Source organism: Sorex araneus, chromosome X, assembly GCF_027595985.1.
Source record: "Sorex araneus isolate mSorAra2 chromosome X, mSorAra2.pri, whole genome shotgun sequence".
Lineage (NCBI taxonomy): Eukaryota > Metazoa > Chordata > Mammalia > Eulipotyphla > Soricidae > Sorex > Sorex araneus.
In genome coordinates this window covers 120,155,053-120,170,743 of record NC_073313.1, presented here as the reverse complement: position 1 = coordinate 120,170,743, position 15,691 = coordinate 120,155,053, and the positions used below count along the sequence as shown (strand labels likewise).

The window sequence follows — 15,691 nt, the reverse complement described above, 5'->3', positions numbered from 1 at the left end:
CTACAGATTATTTTCTCCTTGTTTAAAGGCACTAATTTTATAAATCAAAACAACTGTTACTCTCAAATAAAATTATTAAACTAGAAGTTCTGAATGATCACTCCTAGCTTTTAAAACTCGTTGTTTATAAACCAACTAAGAGAACATATATAGGAATTCCTTTCTTATTTATTTCTGCATCTATACCTCATTGACTTATTAATGAATATTGTTCAACTCTTGTGTGTCAGCGTAATCACATATCTGCATCTCAGGCTTTCCCTCTTATTTGTCTATAGACTTGCATAAGTATGAGTGTCCACAGGAAGTAAGATAGATGTTTGTGCCTATCTGTGCAAATTCCCTGAGTCCTTGAAAACAAGGGTCTAAATAAGAAATTAAATGGTTAAGTAGGAAGAGGTTGCCACCTTGGGACCTTATCACTCATATCTCTGTTCACTACTTAGTACTAACAATATTATTACTTTTCTTTTCGGTTTTGAGCCCCAAACAGGTTGTACTCAGGGAATACTCCTTGCTCTGCACTCAGAGACTACCCCTAGAGGTGCCCAGGGGATCAATCATATGGGATACTGGGGGTAGAACCTGGATAGGCCATGTGAAAGGCAAGTACCAACCTGCTTGCTCCTCTATAGTTTCAGTCCCACAATATACTAAGTAATCCTGACAAGATAACTCAAAGAGGAAAAAAGGAGACAATTCTTATATTGTTTCACTCTTGTGTATTGATCCTTGTATGGATTATGCTAGGCAAAAGATGGAATTTTCATTTATTTCTTTTAAGCTTTTTGGGAAATCCCTATGGTAGATTTTCAAAGTTGGTTTTGTGAGGGTCTTATCTGTAAATTGTAGTTGCTCCCATTTAGTAATCTGTTGTTTTGCTTTGTTTTGAACACATGGTGGTGCTCAGAGATAAGTCCTGGTAGTGTTCAAGGAACTATTTGAGTTGCCAAGTATTAAACATGGCTAAACTGTATGCAAGGCAAAAGCTTTGCCCACTGTGCTAACTCATTAGCTGAATTTAAGAATCTGAGAGGTCCATATATGAAGTGACATAGAGTTTCTGCTGATGGAAAACCTTTTGTTCTACTCTATTGTAGTGCTGTATTCAAATGCAAAGAAGACAAATAATAATAGAGACTGAACTCTCAAAGACATGGTCAGAATGAGAACCACACCCCCCCCACCGTCTCAACATCAAATCTTCCTAGTGTAGTGAAGTCACTTTCAGCTATTGCATTTATTATATTCACCTCCCCCAGGGCTCCTCTTAGAGAATTTGTAAAGAAATAGGCATTTTATTTCATCATAGAAGATAATGTAAAGGGATACAAACCTGTGAAGGGGACTTTATTCTTTTAATAAAATTATCTAGGTATTTACTCTTGGAGCCAGGAACCTCTCTTCTGAAATATATATTGCAAAAGTAAATCAAAAGTAAAAACAAGCATGAATGCAAGACCATTCATAGAATAAAAATCTATACTGCACAAGACAACAGAAAGATGCCACCTAATAGGAAGATTGATGTTTCATACAGCTACCTCTTGAAGCACTATGCTCCTATAAATACAAGCGAGGAATCCCTCTATATATTACTATGGCAATAAAATTTAGTGTATATTGCTTAGTGAAGAAATGAGATACAGAAAAACTAGAATTGTTGCAGAAAAAAAACAACTGCTGACCACAGTGGTTATTCAAATTGAAAAATTTGACATTAATCATTCAATTTCTCAGTAGCACTTACCACATTCTAGGTGCTTAACACCCACAGGTAACTATGGTTACTGTGTCATTTAGTGCAAAGACAGAACATTTCCTTCTCTGCAGAAATTGCCACTAGAAAATAATGTGTACAAGATGCCAAAATTTGCTTGTGGGAAGAGAACAAATATAAATATGTTCTTATGTTTTCAGGTCATACTCAGCGGTGCTCAGGGATTACTCCTGGTGCTGAACTCAGGGATCACTTTCGGCAGGCTCAGGGAACCATATGGGGCTCCAGGGATTGAACCCAGATTGACTGGATGCAAGGAAAGCACTCTACCTGCTGTGCTATATTTTGGCCCCAATATATTTATTCTTTAACTGGAAGGCCAAAACAAATGACAAAAATTGCTACCTGTATGAGGACAAAGGAGAAACCTCTATAAGGTCTGGACTTTGTGTGCCATACTACAGTCATTTGGGCTTTTTAGCTGTTTCTGTAACTGGTGTCATACACACCGCAGGGCCAGTGACAAAAGAGCTGAACAGGCCTGAATGCTTATTAATTAGGATTTAGCTCAAATGCCACTTATGTAGAATTTTGTTGACAATACGATTTATAAAGACCCTATCTCCAACATATCTATTCGTTTTCTGTGTTCATTTCCTTCAAAGGACTCATACTCATAAAAATCATACTAATTTCTGATTTTTTACCTGTTTCTTAGAATGAAGACTCTAGAGATTCTGCCCTATCTCGCTTTTTGTGTATCTGCAAGTGACCTGTAACATATCACTTGTATCACTTGTCATCCCATTGATCCTCGATTTGCTCGAGTGGGCGCCAGTAACGTCTCCATTTGTCCCTGTGGCGTGCTAGTGTAGCCCAATGATATCTGCTCGCTCCAGGAACAGGAAGAGCCTCAAATTGTTCATTCAGGGTTTTGACGAAAAAGTCTGACCATTTCGTTGGTAGGTGGCCACATGGTCTTTTGACATCCCGTGGAATCTAGTCCAGCGGTTGTCTCTGAATTGCATTACATGACTGGCCCATCTGATTTTCGACACCTTGGCAAACGAGACAGCATCCCTGATTCTTGACCATCGACAGAGGTTGGAACTCCGGATTCCGTCTCTCACTCACTTGAGTGAAACATAATACTCCTAGCATAGCTCTTTTGATTCCTCTTTGGGATACCCTAATAGCGTTCTCATCCTGTTTGCATAGGAACCAGGTCTCTGAGGCGTATGTTAGTGCAGGAAGAATGGTGGAGTCGAAAAGTTGTGCCCGGAGTCGGAGGTTCTTGGTCCTCTTAACCACTTCTTTGACGCTCTTGAAGGCATTCCACACTTCTCTCTTCCTCATGCACAGTTCTGGCGCCAAGTTGTTCCTCATGTTGTGTTCTTGACCCAGGTACACATAGCTGCTGCATTCGGAGATGTTCTTTCCATTGAGAGCAAATGGAATGTCAGGGACTAGTTCATTTTTCATGAACATTGTCTTCGTGAGATTCAGCTGTAGTCCAACCTTCCACACTCTTGGTTGAAGTCGCCCTGCATTTGTGCCACTTGGCTGTTTGGTGTTATGAGAACGATGTCATCAGCGAAGTGGAGGTGGTGTAGTTGCCTACCGTCTATCTTCACTCCCATTCCTTCCCATTCCAGTTGTCACATGACGTTCTTGAGGGTGGCAGTAAAGAGTTTCGGTGAAATGGTATCACCCTGCCGAACACCTCTCTTTACGTCAATGATCACTTCCTTGTAGAATGGTGAGATCCCGGTGGTGAATCCATAATACAGCTCATGGAGGATCTTGATGTACTGAGTTTGAACATCCTGTTAACTAGGGCTTCGATGACCGCTTCAGTCTCAACAGAATCGAAGGCCTTCTTTAAATCGATGAAAGTTAGACAGAGCAGCATCTTGAACTCTCGCGAAACTTTGATGAGTTTGGTCACCGTGTGGATATGGTTGATCGTGCTGAATTCTTTTCAGAACCCTGCTTGCTCGCATGGTTGTCCTTCATCTAGTGTTCTGCCTATTCTATTCAGGATGACTTGAGTGAACAGCTTGTAGATGACTGACAACAGGCAGATTGGGTGTTAGTTGCTGATGTCGTGGATGTCTCCCTTGTACAACAGGATGATCCTGCTGGTTTTTCATTGGGATGGAACCTTGCATTCAGACAGGTAGCGTGTGAAGAGCTGAGCCATTTTATTGACGAGTACTGGCAGCAGATTCTTCAGGTGTTCAGGTCTGACCTTGTCTGGAATGGGTGCTGTATGCATCTTTACCAACGAAATGGCATGTTGGATTTCGGTAGGGAGGACGTTGGGAATGACATATCCATCCTGCAGAATTTGGTATGTGAGCAGTTGGACGTAGCTGTCGAAGAGATCCGAGTAGAAGTCATGAATAATCCTCTCCATTGCCTTTCTGCAAGATGTGATAGATCCATCAGGACATCGGAGAGCAGTCATCTTGGTCTTGTAGTTGGCGAAGGACAGGTGAGCATTGCAAAAACATTTCCCCGCTTCTGTCGCATCAGCCAACATTGCTGCTCTTCTCTCTTTGAGGTCTTCCTTTATCACTTCTCTGCACAGCTTTGCGAGTTCAGAAGTTAGCTTGTGGTTGCCTGAAGCTCATGCCAAACCATGTTGGCGAATGAGCTAGAGAGTTTCTGAAGACAAGTGTCTGTTTGTGACTTTCCCACTCTCGGCAATCATGGAGGTGCTGAACCAGTCGATCGTATTCCTTGTCGATGTTGTCGATAACGGCATCTTCCCACGTTGCCACAACAGTGCCCAAAAGCCCCCAGTTGGCTGTCATTCTGGGAGTTCTCTTCTTAAACTTAAACTTTGCAGTCCTTTCTCCCTGCTCTGTGCAGTAGAGTTTGCACGAAGGAGATGGTGGTCCGATCCCTTTTGGAATTGTGGGACAACAGCAACATCAGTCAGGCAAAACCTTCGATGGAATATGATGTGGTCAATTTAATTGTGGAACTGTCCACCGGGAGACTCCCATGTCCAACGTTTAGATTTGGGCTTTTGGAACTGTGAGTTACCATGGATGGTCTTGGTTGACATGATGAACTCAGACAGTCTCTCACCCTGTTCGTTCCTTTCTAGTCCATGGGACCCAAAGTGGAGTTCTTTGGGCAACTTTCTTGGTCTTATCCTGGCATTAAAATATTTTAATGCCAAGACCTGTAATATAAATTACTGAATAAACAGTAAATATATAAAGGAAAGGAAATGTTACTGTGCACATCACAGAAGAACATACATTTTTAACTGAGAGGCTGAAGAGATAGTATAGGGGGTAGGGTGCTTGCCTTGCATGTGGCTGACTGGGATTCAATCTCTGGCACCCACATATCGTCCCCTGAGCACTGCCAGAAGTGACTCCTGAGTACAGAGCCAGGAGTAAACCCTGAGTCCAGCTGAGTGTGGCCCCCAAACAAAAAGCATTTAAATTAATGTCATGTATAAATATAAAAAATAAAGGCATAAAACAATTAAAAGGTTAGAAGCTCCCTATACCCCAAATCTACAGCTGAGATGAAGAGGAGAACTTACTGGAGATACTTCTTATTCAAAATATTTGTTCTTTTATTCAGCTGATCTAAACTGGGCTCTAAACTCTGGAGTTTTAACAAGCATTCCTTGATTATCTCAATGAAGCACATACTTGGAAACATCTTGACCTGAAAACATGACATTTATGTAGTACTGATGTAATATATGGTGACTCAGTTCATGCAGTTATTGAAAGTGCACTCCCTGGTACTTCTCTCCCACCTACTACCACAGCAATTCCCATAAACTCCAGTCTTTGTGGGTGTTCAGGAGGAGCATTGGTTATTCCATCTTGTCACGTTTAAGGTGCTGGTGCAAAGGTAGTGACTTACTTAAAGTGCAAATAATTAAAAACTGATCTCCATTTTTATTACAGAAACCTTTGTAGAGCACTAAACATATTTGATTCTTCTAAGTCCCTGCTTTTGAGACTCAGCTTCTGTACCCTTCTCTGATGTTCTACTAGAAGTATAGTCAGGAGATAAGATATCACATGGAGTAGAGGAACATGAGAGGAAGGGAAAGCACATAAAAATACAGGAGAACTGGGTGAGGATATATTTGGCTGTTCACACTCAGTTAACTGGAAGCTATGCAATGATGCTTTGTCTCGGTCCTAGCTCCATTACAGAGACTCTTCGGTGCACAGCAATTACACTGATACACATCACAGAAATGTGGACTAATTCCTGTTATATATGTGGTATTATTTCTGGTAGTCCTGCTAGTATGTCAGTGTCAAAGACATTGACAAAATTAAGCAGGCAAGGTTGGGAAAAACAACTAACAATGCAGCAGGACTTCTAGATGCCACACATCATAGGCTGTTATTTACGACAATGTCAATTCAAAGGCAATGCTGTGAGGGAGGAAGCATTAATTCCTTTATACACATGATGAGTTATACAGGAGTATCGTAAAGCAAGATACATGCTCCAATAGGACCAAAAAGACAACAAGAAGAAGAACAAGGGAAAGCTCTATCTTAAGGTAAATGCCAGTTAACAAATGCAAAGGTATAAGAATAAAATAAGAATAAGAACAACAACCCTTTGAGTCAATTATCGACTTAGGTAAGAAGTGCACTGAATTCTGAGTCAATACCTAAAGCAGTAAAGTATCACCATGGTAATCATGCTAGTCAGAGAAATCGGGGGAAAAGTAAACAATTACTATCTTGGTTAGTTTCCTAACCTATGGCACTGAATAGGATATACAACAGAAATTAAAGTTCAAACATTTTTATGTAAATGTTCCTGGTAGATTCAGTAATGTAAAAATACATACAACATACATACACATGCTGTTTTCCTTGCTCACAAATCAAGAGCTCAGGAATTCATAGAGGTGCTTTTATTTTCAGGAAAACAAGAAAAACTCAAAATTTAACAGATTAAGTTCCGAACCACATATTTTCATCTGAAAACTGATAAATATATTCATGTATTGAGGAATTGTTCTGGAAACTACCTGTAAAGTTATGTCTGGACATTTATTCACTCATTTTGGAAGATTTTTAATAATGGGTGAAATCTTATCTCTAAATTCAGACAACTGTATACTTATTATTAATTACATACTTTTTCTATTATACCTTGCATTTTCTTTTTCTTTTCAAGCAAATTTCCTCTCATGGAGTTTCTTCATGACACTACTTAATTTCTCTCCTAAAATATGGATTGTTCCACCAGTCTAACATAGCCCAGGATTTCTGTCTTCATAATAAAAGATGAAACTTAGAACTGGATCACTTGCCCCTTTCTCTTTTTATCGCCTCCCAGTTCCAAATGCTTGCATCTCTTAATGGCCAGCATTCTCTTAGATCTGCAGATGGGCTCGACACATTCAAGTCTTAACACAATCTTCTTTGTAGTTTTAGCCTTTTTCCGGAAAATAGGCTTAGTCTGACCTCTGTAACCACTCTGTTTCCTGTCATAACGACGCTTTCCCTGGGCAGGAGAGAATCCTTGCCCTTCTTGTACTGTGTGACTTTGTGGGGTTGATGTTTGCCACATTTCTTGCAAAAAGTCCAGCGGGTTTTCGGTACGTTCAACATGCTTGCAGCAGTGATATCCACGAGGAAAGCTATACCTTGCATTTTCAAACAACATGTGCTCAACATGTACTGCCTCAACATGTACTGTTATACCTTTGGGTTCTCATAGTTAAGGTCAAATATTAACATTAGAAATTTAATTAATCATCCCATATATATTAGTTTGAAAACAAATAAAATTTTAAGAGACAATTTTTCTGCAGATGTGTAACGTCTATACATTGCTGAGAGAAATTAAAGACCTAAAAGTTAAGAGATATCTCATGTCTATAGGTGAATATTTCATATGGTGAGTATGTCAGTTCAGGTCAAACTAGACTGTAGATTTAGTATATTTATAATAAACAAATACTATTAAACATTTTAAAATAAAATGACATGGTGACTCTAAAATTCATGTAGAAATCAGAAGTACTTTTCACTGTCACTGTCACTGTGATCCCGTTGCTCATCGATTTGTTTGAGCGGGCACCAGTAACGTCTCTCATTGTGAGACTTATTGTTACTGTTTTTGGCATATCTAATACGCCACGGGTAGCTTGCCAGGCTCTACCGTGTGGGCACAATACTCTCGGTAGCTTGCCGGGCTCTCCGAGAGGGGCAGAGGAATCGAACACGGGTCAGCCGCGTGAAAGGCGAATGCCCTACTGCTGTGCTATTGCTCCAGCCCCAGAAGTACTTTTATAAAAATCAATTTTGTTGTTTTATTATTTATTTTTTTCTTTTTGGGTCACACCTGGCAATGCACAGGGGTTACTCCTGGCTCTGCACTCAGGAATTACCCGTGGCTGTGCTCAAGGGACCATATGGGATGTTGGGAATTGAACCCGGGTCAACCACGTACAAAGCAAACGCCCTATCCGCTGTGCTATTGCTACAGCCCCTATTTTATCTTTTTAAGTGTGGTAATTACACCTAGCTGTATTCAGGGTTTACTCCTGACTCTGTGATCAAGAATCATTCCTGCCTGTGCTCAGTGGACCACGTGTGGTATCAGGGATTAAACTGTGTTATCTGTGCTAGGCAAGAAACTTATATTTGTACTATCTCTCTGGCCTTACAAACCAATTTTGAAAAAATAAAAATAGAATCTGAGTACAAACAACAGATAATCTCAAATTTCATTATATACTTTCAATATCCAGGTAAAATGACATGGCCATCAAGTTAGGCATGAATTTCAAAGGAGAAGAGAATATTGTTTAAAAAGTCATATAGCTACAACACAATTTAGTGGCAAATCAAAAAATGGTGCAGGGCAAATGGCTATCCACATGCATATAAATTATCTGTGATTTAGAGAGATAGTATAGAGAGATAGTATAGTGAGTACCAGCTTGCCTTGCATTAGTAGACATGTAGACAATATAGTCCCTGGAGTTTATCAGAAGTGATCCCTGAGCATATAGTAAGGAATAAGCCCTGAGCACAGTTGAGTGTGACATCAAACAAAAAACAACGATTAACACGTATGCATATAAATATATACCACCAAATCAATCAAAGCATACAGAAGTGAAGTTAAAGTGGACAGCAGGAAATGTAGACACATGTCCAGTTCATGGATTGGGAAAATCAATATTGTCAAAACGACAATACAACCCCAAACATTATATAGACCAATGCGGCCTCTATAAGGATACTAATGATACTTTTCAAAGAAATTAATCAAACAGTCCTGAAATTCAAACGGAAAAATAACCCCTATGAAGAGCAATAGCAATCCCTGAGGAAAAGAAGATGAGAGGCAACACCTTCTCCAATTTCACATTGTACTACAAAGAGACAGTAATTAAAACAGCATGGCATTGGAAAAAAGACAGATCTGCAGATCAATGGAATAGTTGAATATCAAGACATACACTCTCAAATATATGACCATTTAACCTTTTATAAGGGAGCAAAAAATGAAGTGGAGCAAGGAAAGTCACATTAAAAGTGGTGCTGGGCCACAAAAAAAGAAAACTACAGGCCAATATCCCTGATGAACACAGATGAGAAGATTCTCAACAAAATATTAGAAAATATTAGAAAATAGAATTCAACAACTCATCAAAAAGATCATACACCACATCCAAGTGGGATTCATCCTGGGGATGCAAAAATGGTTTAACATTCGGAAATCAATCAACATAATCCTTCATACAAACAAAAGAAAAGATAAAAATCATATAATCATATAAATAGATGCAGAGAAAGCATTTGACAAGATCCAGACCCGTTTATGATGAAAACTCTCGCCAAAATGGGTATAGGAGGGACCTTCCTCAATACAGTCAAAGCCGATTATCACAAGACTACGGCAAGCACCATCCTCAATGGGGAAAAACTAAGAGCCTTCCCTCTAAGAACAGGGACAAGACAAGGATGCCCACCCTCTCCACTTCTGTTCAATATATACTGGAAGTATTTGCAATAGTGATTAGGCAAGAAAAAGATATTAAGGGCATTCAGGTAGGAAAGGAAGAAATCAAGCTCTCACTATTCGCAGATGATATGATACTACACTTAGAGAACTCTAAAGCCTCTACCAAGAAACTCCTAGAAACAACATACTCGTATAGTAAAGTTGCAGGCAATAAAATCAATACCCAAAAGTCCATGGCTTTCATATATGCAAGTAATGAGAGAAGAATAATGATAAAAGCAATCGTGTTCACAATTGTGCCTCAAAAAATTAAGTACGTCAGAATCAGCTTAACTAAGGAGGTAAAGGACTTGTATAATAAAAGCTACAAAACGCTACTTCAGGAAATAAAAGAGGACTCCAGGAAATGGAAGGACATCCCCTACTCATGGATTGGAAGAATTAATACTGTCAAAATGGCAATACTCCCCAAAGCATTTTACAAATTCAATGCGATCCCTATAAAGATACCCTTGACATTCTTCAAAGAAATGGAGCAAGCGCTCCTGAAATTCATAAGGAACAATAAGCCCCCTCTAATAGCTAAAGCAATTCTTGGGAAAAAGAAAATGGGAGAAATCAACTTCCCCAACTTCAAAATCTACTACAAAGCTGTAGTAATTAAAACAGCATGGTACTGGAACAAAGACAGAGCTGCAGATAAATGGAACATGATTGAATACTCTGACACCCCCCCCCAAATATATGATCATCTAATCTTTGATAAGGGAGCAAGAAATGTGAAGTGGAGCAGAGAAAGCATGTTTAACAAATTGTGCTGGCAAAATTGGACAGCAACATGCAAAAAAATGGGATCAGATCTCCACCTATCACCATGTACAAAAGTCAGATCAAAATGGATTAAATATCTCAACATCAGACCAGAATCCCTAAGGTACGTTGAAGACAAGGCCGGCAAAACCCTTGACAACATTGAAGCCAACGGTATCTTCAAAGATGACATGCCACTGGCCAAGCAAGAGAAACAGAGATAAATAAATGGGACTATCTCAAACTAAGAAGCTTCTGCACCTCAAAAGAAACAGTGACCAAAATACAAAGACTATCTACAGAATGGGAAAGGATATTTACCCAGTATCCATCTCATAAAGGGTTGATATCAAGGATATGCAATGCACTGGTTGAGCTCCAAATGAAGAAAACTGCCGACCCGATCAAAAAGTGGGATGATGAAATGAACAGAAACTTTCCCAAAGAAGAAATCCGAATGGCAGAGAGGCACATGAGAAAATGTTCCACATCACTAATCATCAGGGAAATGCAGATCAAAACAACAATGAGATATCATCTCACACCACAGAGATTGGCCCACATCCCAAAAGACAAAAGCAACCGGTGTTGGCGTGGATGTGGGGAGAAAGGGACTATCCTTCACTGCCGATGAGAATGCCAACTGGTTAAGCCCTCTTGGAAAACAACATGGACAATTCTCAAAAAATTAGAAATTGAGCTCCCATTTGACCCAGCAATAGCACTCCTGGGTATATATCCCGGAGAGGCAAAAAGGTATAGTAGAAATGACATCTGCATTTCTATATTCATTGCAGCACTGTTTATAATAGCCACAATCTGGAAAAAAAAACAGAGTGCCCAAAAACAGATAACTGGTTAAAGAAACTTTGGTACATCTATACAATGGAATACTATGCATCTGTCAGAAAAGATGAAGTCATGAAATTTGCATATAAGTGAATCAACATGGAAACTATCATGTTGAGTGAAATGAGTCAGAAAGAAAGAGACAGACATAGAAATTGCACTCATATGTGGAATATAAAGTAGCAGAGAGGTACAAGCTTGCAATGATGCAATTTTTGACAGAAATTTCTCTGGACTTTGTTACTAAAATACGAAAATACAGAAATCCAAAACCTCGCAGCCGCTATTGTGGCCTCTCGACCTCATATCTCTTCATTCTAACTAATGGAAAACAAATTTTCAAATGCTTCCTTTTCAGCAGGTCCAACTTTGGGGGGGAGATACTGCAAACAATAATAGTGAGTTTTTGGTTGAAATATTGAATGTAATCAAATTAAAGTGAAAGTAAAGTGCAATTTATCAGTTACACAGGCGGGGTCGGGGGCTAGGGAAGTTGCATGTGTGTGTGGCACGTATACTGTGATTCTTGGTGGTGGAATATGTGCACTGGTGTTGGGTGTTAGAACATTGTATGTCTGAGACTTAAACCTGAAAGCTTTGTAACTTTCCACATTGTGATTTAATGAAAAAAATAAAAAAGAAAGAAAGAAAGAGAAAGGAAGAAAGGAAGAAAGAAAGAAAGAAAGAAAGAAAGAAAGAAAGAAAGAAAGAAAGAGAGAGAGAGAGAGAGAGAGAAAGAAAGAAAGAAAGAAAGAAAGAAAGAAAGAAAGAAAGAAAGAAAGAAAGAAAGAAAGAAAGAAAGAAAGAAAGAAAGAAAGAAAGAAAGAAAGAAAGAAAGAAAGAAAGAAAGAAAGAAAGAATAAAGAACTAGACTAAAAAAATTAAAAGTGGTGTGCTGGGAACATCGGACAGCTGCATGTTAAAAAATGAATGCAAACTGTAACGCCATATACAGAGGTAACAAAACGGATTAAAGATTTCAATATCAGACATAAGTCCATAAATTCCCTGTAGAAAAACGTAGGAAAATACTCCATGACATGGAAACTAAAGAAATCTTCAAAGCAAGAGAGAGTAGAAGAAGACAGAGAAGTAAGATGATGAGGAGTAGCAGAAACAGGAGGCGGGAAAAGGAGAAGGAGAAGAAGGAGAAGGAGGATAGGAGGAAGAGGAGGAAGAGGAGGAGGAGGAAGTGGAGAAAGAGAAGAAGAAGGAGAAGGAGAAGAAGATGAGGAGAGGAGGAGGAGGAAGAAAAGGGAGAAGAAGAAAAGATTAGCAAAAAAGTAGATGAAGAAGTGGAAGAAAATGGTCGAGGACTGGAGAAGTAGACATAAGAAGCACAAAGAGTACTAGAAGGAGAAACAGTACAAGAAGAACAAAAAGAGGAGGAAGAAGAAATGATGAGTAGGTGAAGCAGAGTAAAAAGGAGAAGAAAATGCAGAACGAGAAGGAAAAGGAATAAGAAGAACAGAGAAAAGGAGAGAAGAACAAGTAGAAGGAGAACCGGAGGAAGAAGAAGAAGAAGAAGAAGAAGAAGAAGAAGAAGAAGAAGAAGAAGAAGAAGAAGAAGAAGAAGAAGAAGAAGAAGAAGAAGAAGAAGAAGAAGAGGAAGAAGAGGAGGAAGAGGAAGAAGAAGAAGAAGAAGATGCAGAAGCAGAGGCTGAAGCAGAGGAGGAAGAAGAAGAAGAAAAAGAAGAAGAGGAGGAGGAGGAGGAAGAAGAGAAAGAAGAAGAGGAAGAAGAAGTAGTAGAAGAAGAGAATAGAGAAGAAGATGAAGAAGTAGAGAAAATGGTCGAGGAAAATGAAAATGAGAAGTAGACATTAGAACACAAGGAGTACTAAATGGGGAAACAGTACAAGAAGAACAAAAAAGGAGGAAGAAGAAAACGATGAGTAAGTGAAGCAGAATGAGAAGAACACACAGAAGAACAAGAAGGATAGAGAAAAGGAGAGAAGAAATAGTAGAAGGAGAAGGAGCACAGAAAGAATAGAAAGAAAAGGAAGAAGAAGATGATAAAAAGGAGTAAGGAAAGAGAAGTAAGAAGAGAAGAGGAGAAGAAAAGGAAAGAGAAGAGGAAGAAGACGATGATAAAGTAGGAAAAAAAAGAGAAGGAATAAAAGAAGAGCAAGAAGATATAGAGGAAGAATAAGAAAGAGAAATAAAGAAGAAGGAGAGGGGAAAAACAGAAGGAGGAGGAGGAGAACCAAAGCAGGAGGAGAATAAGGAGAAGAAAAGGGATAGAAGAACAAGAAAAAGTAGTGCTGGAGTAGAAGAAGGATAAGAAGGACAAGAAGGATAAAAAGAAGAAGGAGAAGGAAGAGAATAATGAGAAGAAGAAAAAGAAGATATAGAAAAAGGCAAGGGCAAAGAGGTCTAGGATGTGGACATGGAGAATAAAGAGAATAATAAGAGGTAGAAGAATGAGTACAAGAAGAACAAAAAGGAAAGAGAAGAAGAAAAATAGAAGAAAGTAAACAAGGAGAATAAAACGTAGAAGAGTGAGAATGATATGAACAAGAAGCAAAAGGAGTAGGAGAGGACAAAGAGAAAGTTATGAAGAAGAGGAAGCAGAGGAAGCAGAAAAAGAGGCAGGAGAAGACGACGATGACAACGATGACGACGACGACGAAGAAGAAGAAGAAGAAGAAAAAGAAGAAGAAGAAGAAGAAGAAGAAGAAGAAGAAGAAGAAGAAGAAGAAGAAGGAGGAGGAGGAGGAGGAGGAGGAGGAGGAAGAGGAGGAGGAGAAGAAAAAGAAGAAGAAGAGGAGGCGGAAGAAGAGGAAGAAGAAGAAGATGAAGAAGAAGAAGAAGAGAGAAGAAGAAAGGAGAAGAGAAAGTAAGAGGAAGAGAATGAGAAGAAGAAAATGATTAAGAAGCGAGGAGGATGAGATATCAGACATCGGATATGAGAAGGAGAAGATAAACAAGAAGTAGAAGAAGGTGTACAATAAGAACAAAAAGTAAAAAGAAGAGAAAGAGGATAAGGTGAAGCAGAAGGAGAAGAAAGCGAATAAGTATGAGAAGGAGAAGAAGAACAACTAGCCAAAATGAGAGGGAGCAGAGAAATAGGAAAGGAGATGCAGAGGAAGAAGAGGAAGAAGAGGAGGAGGAAGAAGGAGGAGGAAGAAAATGAGAACAGGAAGAAAGAGAATAAAAAGGAGAAGGTGAATAGAGTGAGTAGGAGTAGATGGAGTAGGAGAAGCTGAGAAAAAAAAGAAGAAAGGGAAATGGAAGGAGAAAGAGAAGAAGGAGGAGGAGAAGTAGAAGGAAATAAAGGCGAACAACAATAAGGAGGAGGATAACAAGTAGGAGAATGAGCACTAGAAGTAAAGTGGAAGACGCTGAGAGGGAGAAACAGAAGAAAGCCAAGAAGAGTAAAAAGAATAATAAGGATAAAGAAAGTGAGAGAAGGAGAGAAGGAAGAAAGGATGAGTTAGAAGGCAAAGAAAGAGAAGAGGAAGAAGGACAAGGAGTCTAGAAGGAGAGGAGGAAGAATGGGAAGAAGCAGAATGAGAATAAGAAGAAGAAGAAGAAGAAGAAGAAGAAGAAGAAGAAGAAGAAGAAGAAGAAGAAGAAGAAGAAGAAGAAGAAGAAGAAGAAGAAGAAGAAGAAGAAGAAGAAGAAGAAGGAGAAGGAGATAAGAAGAAGGAGGAGGAGAAGAGGAGGAGGAGGAGAAGAGGAGAATGAAATGGAGAACCACAAGAAGAAGGAGTGTGGAAAGAGAATAAGTCTAGAAAAAAGAAGAAAGAAGGATGAGAAAGAGAAGAGAAAGAAGGAAAAGTAGAAGGAAAAAATATGAATGTCAAGAAGGAGAGTATTATGGATGAGAATGAGCAATAGAAGAGAGGAAGAAAATAAGGGATAAACAGAACAGAAGAAGAAAGAAAATAATAGGTAGAAGGAGAGGAGGAGGAGAAGAAGAAGAGGAGGAGGAGGAAGAAGAGGAGGTGGAGAAGGAGGAGAGGGAGGAAAGAGAATAAGAAGCAGTAGAAGGAGGATGAAAGGGAGAAGTGGGAGAAATAGAAGTGGAAGCAGACAAAGAAGCAGAATAAGAAGAGAAGGGAAAGGAGAAGGAATAGGATGACGAGGAGGAAGAGTTAGAATTAGACAAAGGAGAGAATTAGTAGTAGGAATAGAAGAAAAAGAGTAGGGGGAGTAAGAGTAGGAGGAGTAAGAGTAGATGAGTAAGAGAATAAAAAGGAGAAGAAGATGATGAATGATAAGGAGAAGAGGAGGAAGAGAAGAAGAGAAAGAAAAAGACAATGAAGTGGACGACGACAAACATGCAGAAGAAGAATAATGAGAAGAAGAAGAAGAGG

At 39.2% G+C, this 15,691-nt stretch overlaps 1 pseudogene; it reads right to left on the bottom strand.

Moving 5' to 3' along the window:
• Positions 1-7,024: 7,024 nt before the first annotated feature.
• Positions 7,025-7,344, bottom strand: LOC101550612 (60S ribosomal protein L36a-like; annotated as a pseudogene).
• Positions 7,345-15,691: the final 8,347 nt, after the last annotated feature.